The following is an 18,707-nucleotide window of genomic DNA, read 5'->3' on the forward strand; positions in this document are numbered from 1 at the left end:
CCACTTTCACCCGGACCCCGCTGCCCTCGCCCCCGTTAACCCCTGTCGGGCAGGGGGCCGCGCAACCCCGGGGCTGGGGGCCGCTACCCTTCCCCCGCACGCGCACCCACCCACCGCACACCCCTTCGGCCAGCGGCACGGCGGCTCCCCACAGCAGGCTCCGCGGCAGGAAGGAGGGCGTGCAGCGCGCAGCCCGCCTCGGCTCGACGCTCCCGCTCGCAACTCACCCAACAAAGTTGCTGCGGCGGCTGCCGGCGGCTCGGCTCCGCTCCGCTCGCTGGGCTGGGCTGAGCGCGGCGCTCCCCGCCCGCGCAGCCCGGGATGAGCTCACCCCGCGCCCGCCCCGCCGCGCTCCTCCCGCCGCCGCTCTCGCGAGAGGGGCCGCCCGCAGCCCGCCCGCGCTCCGGCGGCGTTCCCATGGCAACAGCCAAGCGCCGGGCCCAGCGGGCGGCTGAGGCCCGCGCCGAGCTCCCCGCATTTTGATTGACTTCTTACCATTTTGATATTTACATCACTTCCCAGCCTCCTGGAGACCTATAGGGAGAAGGTCACTGTAGTTGCTAACACAATGTCAAAACCTACCGGTACCATACAGATAGTGTATCTCGAGCTCTTTTGCTGCCACTCAAATTAAAATGGATTCTCCCTTAGATATCCATCACAGATAACAAATTAAAAATGTGGGAAGGCACATCTGAAAAATAGCATATGTAAACATCAGCCCTTGTTCTGCAGGAATGCTGCTCTGTTTTCAAATGGCAAGAATTTTGAAAACAAGCTGTGGGTAACACATTCTGGATACTCTGCTAATGGTTGTTACTGTCCTTGGCTTAGCAGAACATTAACAATCTCAGTTAAACCACTTAAAGTGAAGCTTTCCCTGAAATTAGGACATTGTGATTTGGACTGGCGACGTTCCAGCAGTGTGCAGCATGGTGATAGCTAAAGCAACCGAGCTGTGGTGAGCAGCTGCTCTGCCGCAGAGATGCTGGCTTCACACCCCATTCACTTTCCAGGAATGTCCTGGAAAGACCAACAAAATTCAGGACTGATGTTTAAATATCACGGTGTTTGGTACTGTAAAAATATCTGGATGTCCAGAGAGCAATCACTCTTTTACAGGTTCTCAACTTGAAGTCGTGACTCCTGCAGGTGTTATGGGGTCAGCAAAAACAATCCTAATCTCATTTTCCTGAGAAGAAGAAACATTATGTATGGACAAAGAACTGATCCCAGTGCTGCTCTGGCATGGAATAAAAAATAGAATTGACAAGCTAGAAAAAAAAACAGGAACATTTTCAGTATTTAAATATATTTATCTTATGTCACCCACCTGAAGTGATTTTTTTACTTTTAAAAGAATGTGGGGTTTTTTGATTTTCACTTAAATGAAAACTTTTTTATTGGCAGCTGGAGGCCCAGTCCTATAAAGGGAAGTCCAAAGAGGCTTACAGGCCTGAGGTTCATACACACAACAGCACTGGATGTGACTGCAGCATTAGGAACTGTGGTGTGCAGTTATTGAATTTGCATTCATCAGAGGAATTTTGATAGTGAGGCTCTGGCTTGCAAGTTCTTTAATGAGGTTAATGAGGCTAGCACATTCTCAAATGGTTTGTATGATCTTCCTTCACACCCTGCTGCTGTGTCAGATCTTCAGATGAGAAGACATTCAGAAGGGGCGCACAGGGAGGGAGAGGCTCTGACGCAGCCCCAGCCCAGCCTGTGTGCTATCTGCACACACCCTTGCCTGCAGTCCAGCCAGGAGCTGGCTCCTGCTCCCGGGCCCCTGTGGTTTCTCCCTGAATCCAGGCCTGAGAGGCTGACATCTGGCTCTGCAGGGGTCCAGTGTGAGGGCTGCTGCTGTGAGATGCTGTTCTCACCACACTCTCCTTGCATGACTCTCTCCATCCAGAGCTGTGATTAGAGGCCAGCGGCACTCGAGAGCAATACGTGTTCTCACAGGTGTCAGAATATCCAGAACTCTTTATTTTCTTTTTGTGGAAGTACAAACTTTGCTGTGTCTTTATAATAAGCAGTTATTAATTAGGCTTGAGGCAGAGAGAAAAGGAGAATTTAGAGTTTACCCCCGGCCTATGTAAGAAAGTCATCAGAAGAGCTGATCTAAAATAAGATGGATAACAGGGGGTTTACTCCAAAATAATTATCTTGCCTCAATAATGCACATCTAATTCCAGAACAAAAGGACTCTCTTTTATAGAGCAATCACACACCAGCCTCTGCTTGACTAGCTGTTACAGAATGAAGGATGCACAGCTGGTTTCCCTGTGTAGAGACAAGCCTCAAAAGCTCCAATGATTTTTGAATGCCAACCCTTCTTCTGCCACTAGCTTGCTGTGTTACCATAGGCAAGACACTTAATTTCTGGTTTAGTATTGTCCTTTAAACAAAAAGGGAAAATGATACATTATTTACCTCAGAAGAGCAAGGTGAGCGTAAATTAATTGATATTTATGTCACTCTCTAAAGATTTGGCTTTATGAAAGTGTAAATAGTAGGACTATTTCTGAGCTGGAGCTGTTGGAAGCACAGGGAAAATCTGACTAAGAACCTGAACCACCCTGAAACTGAGTGCGTAATTTATTCACTGATGAACAATGAACATGTGAAAGTTTGTATCCAGCACACCCTTCCAAGAAGCAATACAATTTGGATATAGAGCTCCCCAGAAAAATAGATGAAGCAATTCACATAGAGATGATTTGACAGAGCCCAAGATCAGTGCATTCCAGGACATTCATGCTCTCAGGAAGTCTCTATATATGGGGAAGGCTTTAGGTTCTTGGAGTGTTTCTAGCATTACTGCCCTGGGGATTAGAGAACAATCTTTCATATGGATCATTTCAGTGATCCAGTTTAGAGCACATAAACAGTTATACTGCCATAAGGAAAGGCCAGTTGTGCTTTGGGGCACTGGGGACAGGGACAAGAGGCAACTTCTCTAGCCAATGTTTGCAGGAAAAGCAGGATCTTGTGAATTATAACTTCTGTGGCTTTTTCTCTTTTTTTCAATCAAGTAGATATAAACACTCCCTGACTTCACCAGTTATAATTCTAGGTAACTCACACAGTCATTTGAACTCTCTAAGGGACTTCAGAGGCATTTTAAAGCAATGCTCTCTGCAGCTTATAAGAATTCATCCTGAAGTAAATCTGTTCCATTTAATTGGCATGGGTAATTACCAATAGGGCATAAAAGTATTTGAAGTCATTAAAAGTCAATGTGAGAAATATTATTAGCTAGAAACATTAGCTAGAAGTAGGAAAAATGTATTTTTTTATAAATGCAAGGAAATGTTTCACACTTTGGTAAATTTAACATTGTAGAAATATTGAAGGATTTTCCTCAAAAAGGATTTGAAAATAAAGCATGCAGGAGCATTTGCAACAAAGCAGTACATGGAGCAAAGTGTGCAGGTGAGTTGAAGGTTGGTGCGAAGGGATTGTCGAGTAGGAAATACAAAATGAAATGATCAGTGTCAAGTCTGACAGGCCAGAATTGTGACCTCTCAGCTGTGGGCTCACAGAGGCACCCAACCACATTGCTGCTTCCTCCTGCCAAGCCTGTCTGTCCTGCTTTGCAGTCAGCAGCCTCTTTCTCACAATTTGCAAGGATCTGCGTTATTCTTATGCATTTCTATGGTCTGCCAAACCACTGGAATAGAGAAAAAAGCCCACAAACTGTACTAATGGGAGCCACTTAGGACCTAGACAGCTGTAAATTCCTCAGAAAATAATTGCAAAACACACATTCAGAACATGTCTCAAGTCTGCATTTACGGAGGCATGACATAGCCATTAACTTTATGAATCAAGAAGACTTTTCAATAAAAAAGGCACAGTTAATGATCTTGTCTGAAAGGTTTTTTGTAAAAAAACCCTGCATTTTATTTGGATGCACATCAGAATACTTAAAAATATTATTTTGATGTTACCTTTTGGTTTTAATTTAGTACCTGGAGCAAGAACATGGCCGGTTAGACCAATGTACAATAAGTCAGCATAATGTGTCAAGTAGTCACAGTACTACAGGCTTAGGAGAAAGTGCAAAAACAGAGAAGGAAAATTAGAAATTTTCCTTGCCTGACAGGAAGGTAAAACAAAAGGGAAGTTTCTGGAGAGAGGGTTCTTTGTTTCAAATTTGCAAGTGATGTGATACAGTGTCAGCCATTAAATCATACCATTCAAGTATTTTAAAACAACATAAGCAGAATTTCTCTGCCTTATTTAATAAAAATCTCCCTTCCCATGCATTAAAAGATTAGGGATGAAAATTCAAATACTCAAAAGTAATAAATCCCAAATACCATCTGCATATACCTTTATTTCAAATTTCTTTGGCATAGCCACTCTATAATATGAATTGCAATTACATGATTGTATAACTTTCTCCCCACTTTCTCTGAAACCTGGAAAATCAGAGTGCAGCTCCATGCCTTCCTTTCTGCAAACTGTTGTTCTCTAGCCCTGAAGACAGGTGGATGTGTTGCCAGCTAGGTTGATCTGGAGCGTTCATCAGCACAGAGTGTTTCACAAAGAGCAACAAATGCATTTTTAGCCCTTTCCTGTAAGGTGATATTGTTATCCCCATTTCATAGATCAAATAGCTACCACCTGGCTTTCTAATGTGGTTAGGATAGCTCTTCTTTTCCAGAAGCACATCTCCCCAAGAATTCACTTGTAATTGTGAATACTGCTGCAAATCAAACCCAGGCTCCCTGGAGTAAGGCTCAAGCAACACAAGATGTCATACACAGGCACTGCTAATGGAAGTAGATCTGTCTACCCCACACTCTGCTCCTTCTTCCTCTTGGTTGCCTGTTCCTGCCCCTGTGCTGCCCCAACCTTTGTGCTTACACAGATTTTCATGTGACTCTGGCAAACTAACTCAGAGATCTGCTCCAGCTAGAAACTAACCCAGCAGGAAAAATAGCCACTAGCGTTCAGAGAGATCAGTTTCCTGATGCAGTTTAGACTGTGGCCTCATAAATGTTTGATACAAGATAGGACAAAATACAGGAACAAAAACAAACAGCCGAGAGGGCAGGCAGGTAGGATTCCTTCACTCAGTGGCAGCAGCAGCTTGCTCTAGATAGAAGCGTTTGTTGAACCTCAGAATTTGGGGCACAAACACATCAGTGCTGTTCCAGGACTAGACTTGAAAGGAAAAGACCTGACTGCAAGAGAGGATGGTAGCAGTGGAAAGGACACAATTTCAGTTCAGCTGCCCTTTTACCTTGAGACTACTGAACTCTCTTTTTTGACTCTGTTTCCCTTGAGTCTTGCTTCTCTTTGGGACTATGGGACTGTTCTTCACTGATGGGGCTCATACACTGAGTTAAAAATGTAATATTTAAATTGCCATCTCTTCATAGCTTTTCTGAGCACTTTGTAGAGAAGGAGATCCATTTTATTCTGCAAATGAGTGTAATATTTAAGACAAGTGAACTGGAAGGAGGAAATGTGGTTTGATTCTTGCCCCAGAGGTTGTTTCTTTGTTTTTTGAAGAACACAATCTGGATGATGTTCATGTAAAGTCCAAAGTGTCTCAGTACTGACTTTTATGTTCTGGCACCAGAAATCCTTCCTTTCCTTTCTGGGAAATAGCAAAATTTCAGCATGCCTATAGCATGTGCCTGGGCAGTGGAACATGTAGTTGGAGACTGATATGGACCAGAGAGAAACATAACCCAAGTGCTCTGTATTCAAGGAAAGTTTAGTCCACACAGAAAAGAGCAGCACCCCTTCTGTTGGCAACATCTCAAAATGAAAGAATGACCTCTCATTTCTACTTGTAACAAGCATTTCTCTCCAGCAAAGGGTCCGTAGTTGATCATACTAAGGAATGGAGGTATCTCCTAGTCTTATCTTTGAGGTTAACAGTAGATTCATTTAAAAGGGGAGGAAAACAAAACCCAGTATCCTTAGAAATTTCTAGAAAGTTTGAGCAGCATTCTTAAACAAACTTGAATGATTCATTCTGAAGAAAATATAACATAAAAAGCCCTCAGATACATTTCATTTTTGTGTTTCCATAATTCAAGGTGACTATTTTTAAAAGTATTTTATACACAATTAGTCTGAAATATGGTTTTCTAGCTCTTTGTTTTCTGAGCAAAATATAGAATGACACAGTTATTAACCTTTGGGAAACCTCTCCTACACACAACAGAATTAAATTCAACTGAAAACTGAATAGCATTGGGAGAAATTCCAAATGACTTACCACTCATTTGTTTGATGGATAGTTGGGCTAGCTATCGCTTTTTACAGAGCTGCCAATCACTGACAGTGCTGGGAAATATTCTGAGAACTGTCTTAGAATCACAAATTGTAGTCACAGGGTTCCATGGCTTAAATTACTGAGGAAGAAACAGTTCCATTGCATGAAAAGAGATGATACTGTTACCACAAGAGGATAATATTGTGGTATCAGTACCTTCCACTTCTCAACAGAGTAAGTTGCTTCTTCTAAAATGACATTCAAAGAGGTATTATTTGTTTGGAAGCCTGTTCTATCTCAGAATTTCAGGACTGATGTTGAAACTCCAACTGAGATCACCGTATTAGATAGAGAGGGAAATTTTTGTATCAGTTTGTTTATTCTGCATTTGGCAACTCTCTAAATACTCAGTTTCATTCTTTCCATAGCAAAGCGTGTTAGTCACTCTGTTGTTTGTCTGAGGATTTCATATAGCAGGAAGAAGAGGGGAGAAAACACTTTGTTATTTTTGAAGTCCAAAAACTGACAAAAAGATTCTGGAGCATGGCTAAAACATTAAATTTTTTTCCATGCTATTTTGAAAGAGCTGAGCTACCTATAGTTACTATACTTATTATAAAAGTATATTTATACTCACTGAGAACATCAATTCAATGAAGCAAGTTATGCTGAGTAGCTATACTTCTGTTTTGGTCGCTCAGTTCCTCATGGCTCATCCTAGATCTCTATGGGTGAACAGATTTTTTTGTAGATCTCAGGCTAGAATTCTACCTTTCTGCTGGGAATAGTTCTTCTCATCTTGTATCCACTCTGTTCAAAAGAAAGATTTGGGTGAGAGGGAGAGGTGTAGAAATCAGAATTTCCTCTCCTCTGGTATCCATTCCAAAGGGTTTCCACAAAGAGTGGGATTGCTCCAGCCACCACCCTTTTATGTGTAGGTTCTGCTTCCACAGGGTCTGAAAACCTTGATGTGGGATTCACAAGGCCTACTTAGAAGCAACTGATAAATTAAGATCTCATAAGACCACTTTGTGCCATCCAAACCTCAGTGTTCGCCTTCCTCTTCTATTGCTGTGTGTACATCAGGTTTCAGCTGCTTCAAAGTCATCTTCCAGATATTTTGCCAAAAATCCTGCACTGAAACAGGAGATGTTAGAACTTCAACTGCCATTCAACTTACAACTGCAACTGGAATTCAGCTTAAGAACAAGTAGGAAACTGAAGTGGTCTTTAAAAGATGACTGCAGGGATCTGTAAAGCAAAAGTGCCAGGTATATAGACAGTTATTTTTTCCTTTTATTTTTGCAGCATGTATTTCATATTAAATGCATGAAAGAGGGAAAATTGCACTCTTGTCTTGTGCCATAGAATTTCTTTACCATGACTCTTCAACATGTCATAAATGTTACAAATACATGTTGCAAGCTTTTTATTAACTAGTTATGTTGTAATGGTACTTATATCAACCTACACCTATAGCCAGTATACTTGCAGAAACTCAGGAGTTATTTAAAGTAAATCAATGAGGATGTGAGTATGATGCATTACTCGTCAGTAATATGAGTGCACCAATATAGATTTATTTTTGCTGCTAAGGTAGAAAATAGAAGGGTCTGGCCTTGCCTAGAGTTACTCTGTTAAATCATGAAAGCTTTGAATGTATCCTGTGGCCTGAAAACAATCTTCTGTGGGAAAATTCTCTTGCTACTTGATAAACATTTTCTTCTCAAGGGTCAAATATGAAGTCTTGCATACACATCCTTCATCAAGTTTCACAGCAGTTTCACAAGCAGAATCAATAAGATAATTTTTTTATTGTAAATTGTGGTTTCAGAGCACAGAAATCTGGTTTGTTGATACAAATGTTCGTTCAGTGCTTAATGATTCTTAAATTAGCTTATATAATCACACAAAAATTATTTACAGGAACAAGCCCAAGTGTATTTGCATAAACTTTAGATAGATGTGGCTACAGACATTGTTGAAGATGAATGCCAGGCTGGATTTTTGAGAGTCTGAAGTACTGTCAATGTTTTAAGACTATCAAATCCCAGTGGTATTAGAATCACCAGGAAAAAAATACACAGGAGCTTGTAAAATGGGACCTTGGGCAATTATTCACAGGAGGGAGCTAAGAAAAAAAGTGACCTGGAGACCCTGTTTTAAGAAAAAAAAATCTGCAGTTTTCAAGGGACTAATGAACTATGTCTCAAAATGCCATCCAAAGCCAAAATGTGCATTTCATTCTGGTGAAAGCAGGGAAGAAATGCACATTTCTTCAGTCTTATCCATTATCAAAACTGAAAACCAACAGATTTTAAGAGTCAAAACTTTTTTAAAATGAATAAAAGGTAATCTTCAATTTTTATTCAAGAAAAGATAAAAGCCCTACATAATACTGTACAAAACCTATTCAGAAATGATTGGGACTATTTTGCATGTATATGTATATTTTCCTCAATTAAAACTTGGAAGTTCATGATGTTCTTATCAGTTCTGATCTAGAGCAGCTGATATGCTTGTACTTCAGGTTGTTGTCAAAACTGTAGAATTCCCTGTCCCATGTTCTGGTGAATAAATCCTTATGGTTTTTTCCTCAGTTTTCTAAAAGCTTTCCTGAGATTAAAATCTCAGTCAGTCTGTCTTAATGAGGCATCCTAGTGACATCATTGTGCACACACACACACACATGCACAGTCTCCAGATTTACTGTATATTTCTCCTCACTTACTTTACATTTCTCCTCACTTTGGATGGCCTGAAAACCTAATATTTTCAGAATTGGAAGGTATTTTGAGTTTCAACAAACTTCTTCTTTTACAAATTTCAAGTTTGTGTATTAAAAAAGCCCCTAGGAGTTCACATGCCACTTGGCAGAATAATATATGTTCTTTCAGTTCAGTGTCCCCTAAGTCACCTAATGACACAGATGGGTCTGCTGATCTTTTATGAGGCACATGGATTGCAGGACTTCCTGTCTTGACAGAGTATTTGCAAGTTTTATGATTTCTGCCTTTCCCCCGCCCCCACAATTTCAGTTTTGTGTGTTTTATTTGCATATTAAGAATACACACAGAGCTTCCATTCTTGCCCTGCTAGGCAGATATTGCTGTTAAATTTGCAGTGATTGTTTTCTGTAATATTGTTTAGTGGAGTTAATTTCTTGTCTCTGGAAAAAACCCCAAAACACAACCTAGTTAAATTACAGCAACTATGACTCATTAATCTGAGACATCTGTTGATAACCCCTGAAGTCGCTCTATTTCAACACTGAAACAATTCATAACCCTCTCACAGAACAAACGGGAAACATTAATGGATTAGTAACTTTTATGTTCTGCCCTCCTGTGATCTCTAGGCTCAATAGAAATGGAAGTGTACTGTAAAAATAGGCAAGCATTAGTTGTCTAGACATCCTAGATGTGGCCATCCTCTCTGGTAGTTGCCCTGGGGTAATCATTAGAAAATCTATATCCAAGCAGACTCGAGTTCCTTGTAAGGGATGCTATTGGCAATACTTTCCAAATTGAATGCAACAGATGTAAATGCAGCAGTGCATTTTTCCTAGCTGGTACTTCTTGCCTAAATACTTAAATGGCCTTTACTGAGATTGGACTTTCAGAATGACAAGAGATGAGTTTTGTGTACAAATACTTTTTGTCGCTTTTTGTAATTTGCTTTCCACTCTTTATTTCATGTCTATATTTAGATTAATTTTAATCTACAATTTATTGACAACTAGCATAAAAATGAATTATTTTTCTACTATGACACTGCTTGAAAATGTGCTTATATTAGCAATTTTGAGCCTTGATGAAACAAGCACAACAATTATGTAAGGAACAAATAACACTACACAATTTTGCAAGCAACCAAATAGTTTATGATTGTACAGGATTATTATAACTGAAAATGTACAGGCAAAAATTTTGCAGGTTTTTCCTGCTGTAAATCCTTCAGCATTTTTTTGTTATCTTTATTGCTTCTAAGAAATGGGGAGACGAAAGCTGTTCAGTGAAATCCATCACCAACATAAACTTAAAGTGATGGGGGGTTTTGAGATTTATGCTGGTTTAATAGAAATCAGATTCCTGCTCTAACATCAGAGAAACACATTTGGTTAAAAGTAAGATATGATGGAAAATTATTTTTTGTCTGTTTTTCAAAAAGTCCCTAATGCCCTTCTAAAACTGTAAACCTGCAATTAATGCAAGCACATAGAGTAAAATATTCCTGATGTTATCTTCCAGATGAGAGCTTAAGTCCTGTACAGCTGTGTTGTGTGTGGATATTAAACTTCCCATAACACTTCTGACTGTCTTCAGTATTTTCACTAAAGTCTTTGGCTCAAATTTCCTCTCTTACATTACCTAATATTAGTTCCATATCGATCTATCTTCTTCATTTTGCAAGTGGCTGTATTGATCTAGGCCCTTTTTGTGTCAATATGCACATACTGTCACAGTTTAATGCACATCACAGCTCAGATCAGCGAGAGTCACTACTCATCTGAGCCCTGGCAGGAACAGCAGCAGGTTTGTACATTGCTTTATGGGTTTTGGCACACCTTTACTATTTATGGAGTAATTTCTTATTGGCAATAGAAGGATTTCTAGGCGACATGGTAAAGCTGTGTGACACAAGTAACCTTGCTGACGAACCTACCCAGAAATCAATCTTGACACCTTCTAAGTATTTCATGTAAGCTGCATGCAACCCTTTATAGTTTAGTGTTTGCCAGTCACTCCAAAATCACAGTCTGGGACCAGGAAAGAACAAGACACTCTCCCATCTGCTATTCTTTATGACCATCATTATCTTTTATGGCTGGTGGTTTGAAAAATAATATTTTAAAAAATCATATATTGTCATTTACTATATTTTTATAGATTGGCCTTGTGCAGATAGCATTCTGCACAGCTACCTCAAAAGTCAGTTTTGGTTATTTGATTTTAGGAATGCTACCAGAAGAGCTACTACTCTGTGACTATCTCTGTTGGCTGATCAAATATGGGTTCTCATGACAGGATGTCCCCTCCCATCTCTTTCCCCAGAGAACAGACACAGGCTTAACTTTACACATGAGTAGCCCTACCCTACGACATTTAGTATTTGTCCTACAATTGACATGCTTAGGGCTCAAGTCACTGCGTGCACCTGAAATGGAAAGGTTTAGGGATTGCTGATAGAGGCAAGTGAAGGAGCAACAATTGATACAACCCTCTAAGGGCAGACAAACAGAAAGCAAGCTAAAAAAGCTTACAAACAAGATAAACTGAGAAATTCATACTAAACCGAGTAATGCTTACTCTAAGTGATCTTCAGAAGTCTAAGAGCACTACTGGTAGGAATCAGCCTCCTTTCCAATGGAAACTGCTGCAACTATTGCCATCACAGCATCCTTTTTGCTAGCTGGCCTGGTTGATTGTTTAATCTCCTCTACAGATCCTCTCAATGCTGCTTTAGCAATCAGCTAGCTGCAGGCACTTACCGTGAAGGGCCATGTTAAATCACTTGTCTTCCCTGATGAGCCTGCCTTCCCACTACTCTGAAACTCTGTCTCCCCAACATCCTGCTTTTCTGCTGCCTTTTCTTTTTTTTTTTTTTTTTGCATGGCAACCCAAAATACTGCTGGTGTGTCACTAGATGAGCCAATATTTGCTCATTTTGTTATCATACTCCTAAAACACACAGCAATAACCAAGAGGACCTCACAACTTGGACCATGGGGCCTGATTGTCACTTAAAGAAAAATGCCTTTGTGTCTCTGACGGCCTGAAAAGGGGGAGTAAGTGACATACTGAGAGTACCTTAAAAGGGGCAGTTCAGTGTTTACAAGGGGTCATGTGCATAATGTGCAGCTGATATAATGGTTTAAATCAATATGGGAAAGCAGGAAAGGGAGCAGTGAGATTTGAAAATTGTGTAAGACCTAATAGGACATAACACACCTTTGAAGGCAGAGCAAGTCTAGTAGGTGATTGGTTATCACAATAAAGGGTGTCAACACGTGAATATCAAAGTAGTAAAACTGAATAAACAGGGAATTGGAACTGTATATTACAACCTAGTAACAGTAAAATTTACTCAGTGATTATTCATTTGGCATCTTTGGCATCTACTACACCACAAGCAAAAGATGTTTTTGTGATACCAAGTTGGATCCAGATAAATCCTGTTCATCCTAAAGAAAGCCTCTTGTGGGCATTACAGTCCTGAAGAGTGGTGCTATTGGCCACAAGGGATTGTTATAAACTACTGGAACAGGCCCCTGTGTAATGTATTAGCAGAGGCTTTAAATATATCACAGCAGGTTCTCTAGAGCAGATAGCATTTCATTCCTTCTGCTGTTTAATTGTCACAACTACTGTGACTGAAAATCCCTCATTAGATATTTATGTGGGCCATCTTTAAAATTTTCTGCTGTGTCATGTATTTCACCAACAAATAAAGTACATAAGTACCTCTTGCAATGTGCTACATATTAAAAACATCAGCCACAAGAATGAAGTGATGCAGCTGTCAGCCAGCTGAGAGCCCATCATCACATGAAGATAAAAAAGTAGCATCTGAGCTCCACACTCTTCTACAAAGATCTGCTTACTTATGTTTGCCACCATCTCCACACCTGGTCTTGCTGTTGGCTACTTTGCAGCGTACTCTATTTCAGCACATTACAAGAACCAGAGTAGAAATAGGAAACTGGAGCTCTTTGTCCAAAACCAGTCTTGCTCGCATTGCAGCATACAGGAAGGAAGCAGCAATGAATATTGCCAGTCATTCAGTTTATTCCACAACCCATCTGAAAAGCACTCCTGCATCAGTACTATCGAGGGAATTACTATTGCAAAATCAGCTTCCACCAATCCTTTCTGAATACCTGCTTGAATCCCTTGAAAGCTCTGGAGCTCAGTTCTACCCATCTTGCCACTGAGTATTTCTTTTACAGCAGACAGGCAGCCTCATTGATTTTGGAAGGACATCTGGGATCAAACCCTCCCCATTTTCAATAAAAACAGCAGACGCTGTCTTTAAACATCTGCTGGCTGCTGGAATGGTTCTCTGATTACAAGCAAGCAATGCCAATGAATGTAAAATTACTTATCAGAAAAAAAAATGCAAATATTTGAAGAGAGTTACACTAGGATTGGGGGAAGGCATTTTGGAGAGATCACAAAGACAACATTGTCAAAAATTGATTTGCCTTATTCAAAGCACTAAGATATGTGATTGTGAGAAATTGCAAGATTTCTATTCCCCTATTCAGCTTAGAGTTTCTTTAGATTCTGATTACCACAGCTTAGAAGAAAAGAAAGCAATTGACATAGAAAAAGTGACCTTTTATGGAATCTTGGCACTTAAATCCAGTAAGGTTTGAAAGTGTTATTTTAAGAGTTTATTATACAAAATAATATTATGAGCATTTTATGTTAAATAATTAGAACAAAGTTCCCTTAACTGTGTCAATGGATGCCACCACCTCTGGCCCACAGGGCCACTTGTGATCTTTGAAAATTGTATGCTCTCAGTCGGAGAGAAGAAATATTACATTATTATTACAAGATGGCAACATGTCCTTGGACTTTGTGCTGAAGGTTTTGAAATGCATGATCTAGTCTTGTCGCTTCATCCACATGCTGGAGATGTGGAACCCCTCACAAAGCTCCACCAGTGCCAGCTCACCTGGAGCAGTTTAGAAGTAACCCAGCAATGCTGCAGGCTGGGGCTGCCTGTTCTGTGCTGTAGCTGGTTTCTGTGCCTCTGTGGGCTGTTCTGTGTGTCTCAGGGAAGTGGAAATTGCAATGATGGATCACTCAGCTGGTTGCTTCCCATTTAATGTAAGGAGGTCTTATAAAAGGTAACATGGAAACCCAACTGATTAGGCTAACAGCAGGGCAAATGCTTTTCCTACAGAACAACCAAGAAAAAGAGCAAATGAGTACTAGAGTCATTTAGGTTTAAAAAGATATTACAGGTTATGAAGCCCAACCATTAAAGTAACACTGCCAAGTCACCACTAAACTATGTCCCAAAATGCCATGTCTACATGTCTTTTAAATATCTCAAGGCAAAGAGAAGTTGATTCCCAACTGTAGAGCTGGCTTTGTGTGGCTGGCAGTCTACTTCTTCAGGACCTGCTGGGAGTGGCAGGAAAATGGGGATTGTCACAAGAATCAGCTGTGAGTTCTCCACTACATTCTGAGAATGCTATCAGTGGTCTTGCAGATGGTTTCTCCTGCCTGTGTCCCTAAAGGATGGGAATGGGAGGAAGAATCTGACCTGTGGCCTTGTAGCTTTTTTCTCTGCAGCCCAGGACTTCTTTGCCACACTGAGGTGGTTTTGAACCATAACTCATGGACAGTTCAAAGGCTCCTTCAGTGCAGCCAAGTTTCTGTGCCCAACAGATGGCTCTTGGGACCCTGGCCTGCCACTGTCACAGAACGAAGAGCTCATGGCAGGACAGATTCCAAAAGGTGTTAAAGCACAGCTTGCTCCCTCACATACAGAGGAACTGACTTGTCGACAAGACTTGCAGGGATATGTTAACCTCTGGACAGAAGGCAGTTTTATTGCCATTTGACAGGAGACTTTCCCGCCATTGTGTGTTACATGGATTACTGCTTCTGTTGCTGCATTGGCAAAGTCTGGTATCTTGTCCAATTAAGAAGGGCAGACTGTCCTGAAGACTTCCCCTCAAAACTCTTGAACACTTCAAACACCAGCCATATACCCATATCAGCACAGTGGCATGGGCTTTTTAGATGCATTTGAAATTCATATCCAGATTCTATGGCTTGAACTCATCCTAAGTTATAATGTATAACCTAATGGACTAACATGTACTGCTCCATCTTTCCTTTGATAAAACAATTTTTTAAAAGTTAAAGAATGCCTGATTGAATCAGGCACGAGCTTCCCATGGGATAAAATCATCTGCTAGCACTGCGAAGGAAAATGCATCAGTTACCATTGCAATGATTTAAACTTGCAACATTGAAAAAAGGATCAGCAGCATGAATGCCACAGTAATATTAATAGGAAACCCAAAGCTTAGAAATAAAAGACTTTTGGTTAAATAAAGAGGAATTTAATTTTTCCAAAGGAAAATCTCACTTTCCATTCATTTAGCAGAGCCCTGCATTAGCTGAGAAATCAGCCTGTTACCTCTGCTTCCCTATCATCCGTTTGCAGAAGTTTGTTACTTAATTCCCATTCGTATGGATTCTGTGGAGAATAACAGGCTGATGACATTCCAGTTAATCATAATCTTCCCTGTCTGTGACAACCTGCCAGTAGCCTTTTTAAAAATAAGCTTGCAGAATAAAATTTTTTAAAAGAAGGATTTTTCTTACCCTCATGGAGAAGGGAAAACTGACAAAATAAATAAATGGGAACATTTCACAAATGAAAAAAAATTATTCTGGATTTATTACCATTTCTCTCGCAACACTTTATATGCTATTTCATTGCCCAGGAAATTGTTATTGACATAACTCTACTTGTTTTCCTTTATGCCCTTCAGGGATATACAGGACTTCTATATATAGGACCCCTATTGCCTCTTTAACATACTAGCATGAAGGACACCTTAAGTTTCCAGGGACTGATTTGAGTATCAGGCAGTGATAGAAGCACAAGTAAAATCATGCCCATGTGGGTGTGCATGCATAGAGAGTATTCTGTATAGGGTAAGAAAGAAGGAAACATTAAGATTTCAAGCCATTGGTGCTACCTATCTTATGTGTAACACATTCTGATAAATATGACCATTGCCACCCAGTTAACATACCAGTAACAGGGTGGGAGATGGAAGAGTGAATTGGAAAGTACATGAGAGGGCATGGAGGGTTTGATGTCATCAATGAGCTCACACGAACCAGCACCAGCAGTTGAACCTACATGAAGGCAGGTGTTAATCTTGGGTGGAGGCCACTGAAGCCGAAAGAAATACTATAAGCTGGAGACAAAACCACAGGCAGACATCACTGAAAAACAAAGAAAAAGTCAAAGGTGGTCTCATCCACAGTGACAGCTTTTGTGAAAATTCAATCAAAGCTGCACAAGTGTCAGCACCATTTGTTCATGGCAACAAAAGGCAGGATGTTGAACTATGTGGAAATAGCCTATCTTGTAAACAGATGCAATGTTTGAAGAAGAAGAAATTCAAGTTTCTGTCAGCTATGGCATGCTGCCAGCTTAAAGTCAGGAAAAATATCCCTGGATAGGCAAAATGAACAGCTCTTTCATTAGTATGGTGATTTAAACTATGATGTCTGAGCAAAAAGTGCTTTGCTCCATCCTGAAGACCAATCTGCAGTTGATTTTCTTTCCCTTAGAAGTAATATAAAAGTCAAAGACAGTTGCTTTACAAACACTCAGACAGTATTAGCATTGAAATGTGTTTCTTTCACAGAACTTTGATTCCAGATCCTTCTGCAGTGGGCATGAAACTCACACCCACCTCACACCCCCAAGGTCTATCCAACGTCTTCACACAATGTACAGTATAATCACTCTATACTTCCACTACAGAAGGTGGCCAACTGTGTGACTGGTAACCATAGCAGCTGCAAGAGACCAAAAGAAATTTCCAGTGCTGAATGTATGCACAAGTCTGTTGCTTTAGCATCACTTTATTTGCCATGAACAGCATCAACGGGTATGCCTCAAATTGTCCTGGTATTTGATGAGGAAAGAGATGCTGTTCATCACCACATGGAAAACAGCATGTCTCGCACAGAAAAATGTTTTCTGTCAGTCTCTTGACTTTTGTAATGTCTGGAGATATTTGTCTGAAACTGTAATCTCAGACACTCAAGCTAGGATTTCTATTTCTTGCATGGGAAAAATTGGTCCTGGAGAGTTTCCATGCTGGAATCACTGGTCTTTTTCCTGTCATGTGCCGAGTGCTGCCTGCCAGGGACCAAGAAGTAATGACAGGCAGGAACATCTTTCCCAGCAACAATTCACAAAACACAGTATCACAATACCACTAGCTGTCTCAATGCTATTAACTCTTTCAGATGGAATAAGTGAACTTTTCACAGGTGGATCATGTGGGCATGGAATTTCTCCCTTTCCTCTACTAACAGTAACTTTCCAGCTGCTCTGAAGCTTGGGAGAATGTAATTCCTTGGAGAAGGTTGCAGCAAGAAGTGGCTCTCCTCCTAGAGTATCCCACCTTATGGGATCTACCTCCCCAGCATAGCCCTTCTCAAGGGCCTACAGACCCCTGGTGGCCTGCTACATGCAGAAGCTGGCCTGTCAGCTTCTCCCTCCATTGCTGGAGGAGGACATTTTGGGTGTACAGGCAGAATGGAGGGAGGAAGTGGAGTAAAAGCAAGAGCAAAAGGAAGCCAAGCAGTGAGGAGCTAAGGCAGTTGCTATAGACATTTTGACAGAATATCCTCTTAGTTTTGGTTAAAATTTACTACTGTGGGCATTTAGAAGCCTGTTAATATTGCTCTGCTGGTATACACATCAACTATCAAAAACATTCAGCTCCCAACAGTATGTCACACTTGGACATAATCCAAAGCCAGGGACAGTCTAAGACCTGTGAGTTATAAAGCCAATTCTTGTATGCTTATTTATACTAGAAAGCTCACATTTCAGCCCAAAGCCCAAAAGCAAGATATACCTCAACATACAACAAATTATAGATGACTCATGAAGTCTGAGTTCAAGTCTTTTGGACTTTAGCACAAAATGCTATCACCTAAGCAGCTGCTTGGCTGAAGATTTCCTTTTTACTATGTTTCTTTAAAAAGTAGCATCCCTAAGAATATCAGGAGCCTCAGAAAATACAGTCCTATTATTTTCAACATATTTTCTTTGCACAGAGGAAACACAGCAAGTGTGGATTAATTACCAAAAAATCTAACACAAAATTTAATGCTGCAAATACGTCTTGGCAAAGATCTAGAGTGCTCAGGTAACATCTTTACAGGGAAGTCTTGTGGTGCTTTTTTATAAAACAGTGCAAACGCATAAGGACATTTGGCCAGCACAGAGAACAGCTGATCTACACAACTCCAGAAATAAAAGCACGAGTTGCCGTAGTTTTGGTAAAAGTGCTGTGGCTATTAGTTGCAAAAAATATTAATCTTTTCAGATAAGCATAGGAAAAGCTTACCAGTTGCAACCTCTCCTTTGGTTTGCAGCCTCCTCCGCCAAAAGGAGCCATAATTTGCTCTCAGAAGACCCAGACAGAGTTAGGAGAACATAAGCAGGATGTAAACTCCCACTCTCATTCATAAATACAAAAGGACAGGCTCCCCACAAAACTCCTTCCTTGTTAAGCAGGGCAGTGCAGGGAAAAATGAACCAGGAATTTCAGGCTGGAAGGGGCTACTTGAAGAACCCAACAAAGGTTTCACAGACACCTCATTATTTAATCCTCTTCCTGGAGTAATCAGCTGAGAAATGGTTTCACCCATTGCTCACACTGCAGCTCCCTCAG

General features: G+C 40.6%; 1 protein-coding gene across 6 annotated transcripts in view; it reads right to left on the reverse strand.

Annotated features, from left to right (window-relative positions):
* SIPA1L1 (signal induced proliferation associated 1 like 1) overlaps positions 1-312 on the reverse strand; it is a 201,931-nt gene extending 201,619 nt beyond the window's left edge. For all 6 annotated transcript variants that reach the window (XM_036384744.2, XM_036384748.2, XM_036384750.2 and 3 more), the window contains exon 1: positions 228-312. The gene's annotated coding sequence lies outside the window, so the exon portion shown is untranslated. The remainder of the gene's footprint in view (positions 1-227) is intronic.
* Positions 313-18,707: the final 18,395 nt, after the last annotated feature.

This window comes from Molothrus ater, chromosome 6, assembly GCF_012460135.2.
Source record: "Molothrus ater isolate BHLD 08-10-18 breed brown headed cowbird chromosome 6, BPBGC_Mater_1.1, whole genome shotgun sequence".
Classification (NCBI taxonomy): domain Eukaryota; kingdom Metazoa; phylum Chordata; class Aves; order Passeriformes; family Icteridae; genus Molothrus; species Molothrus ater.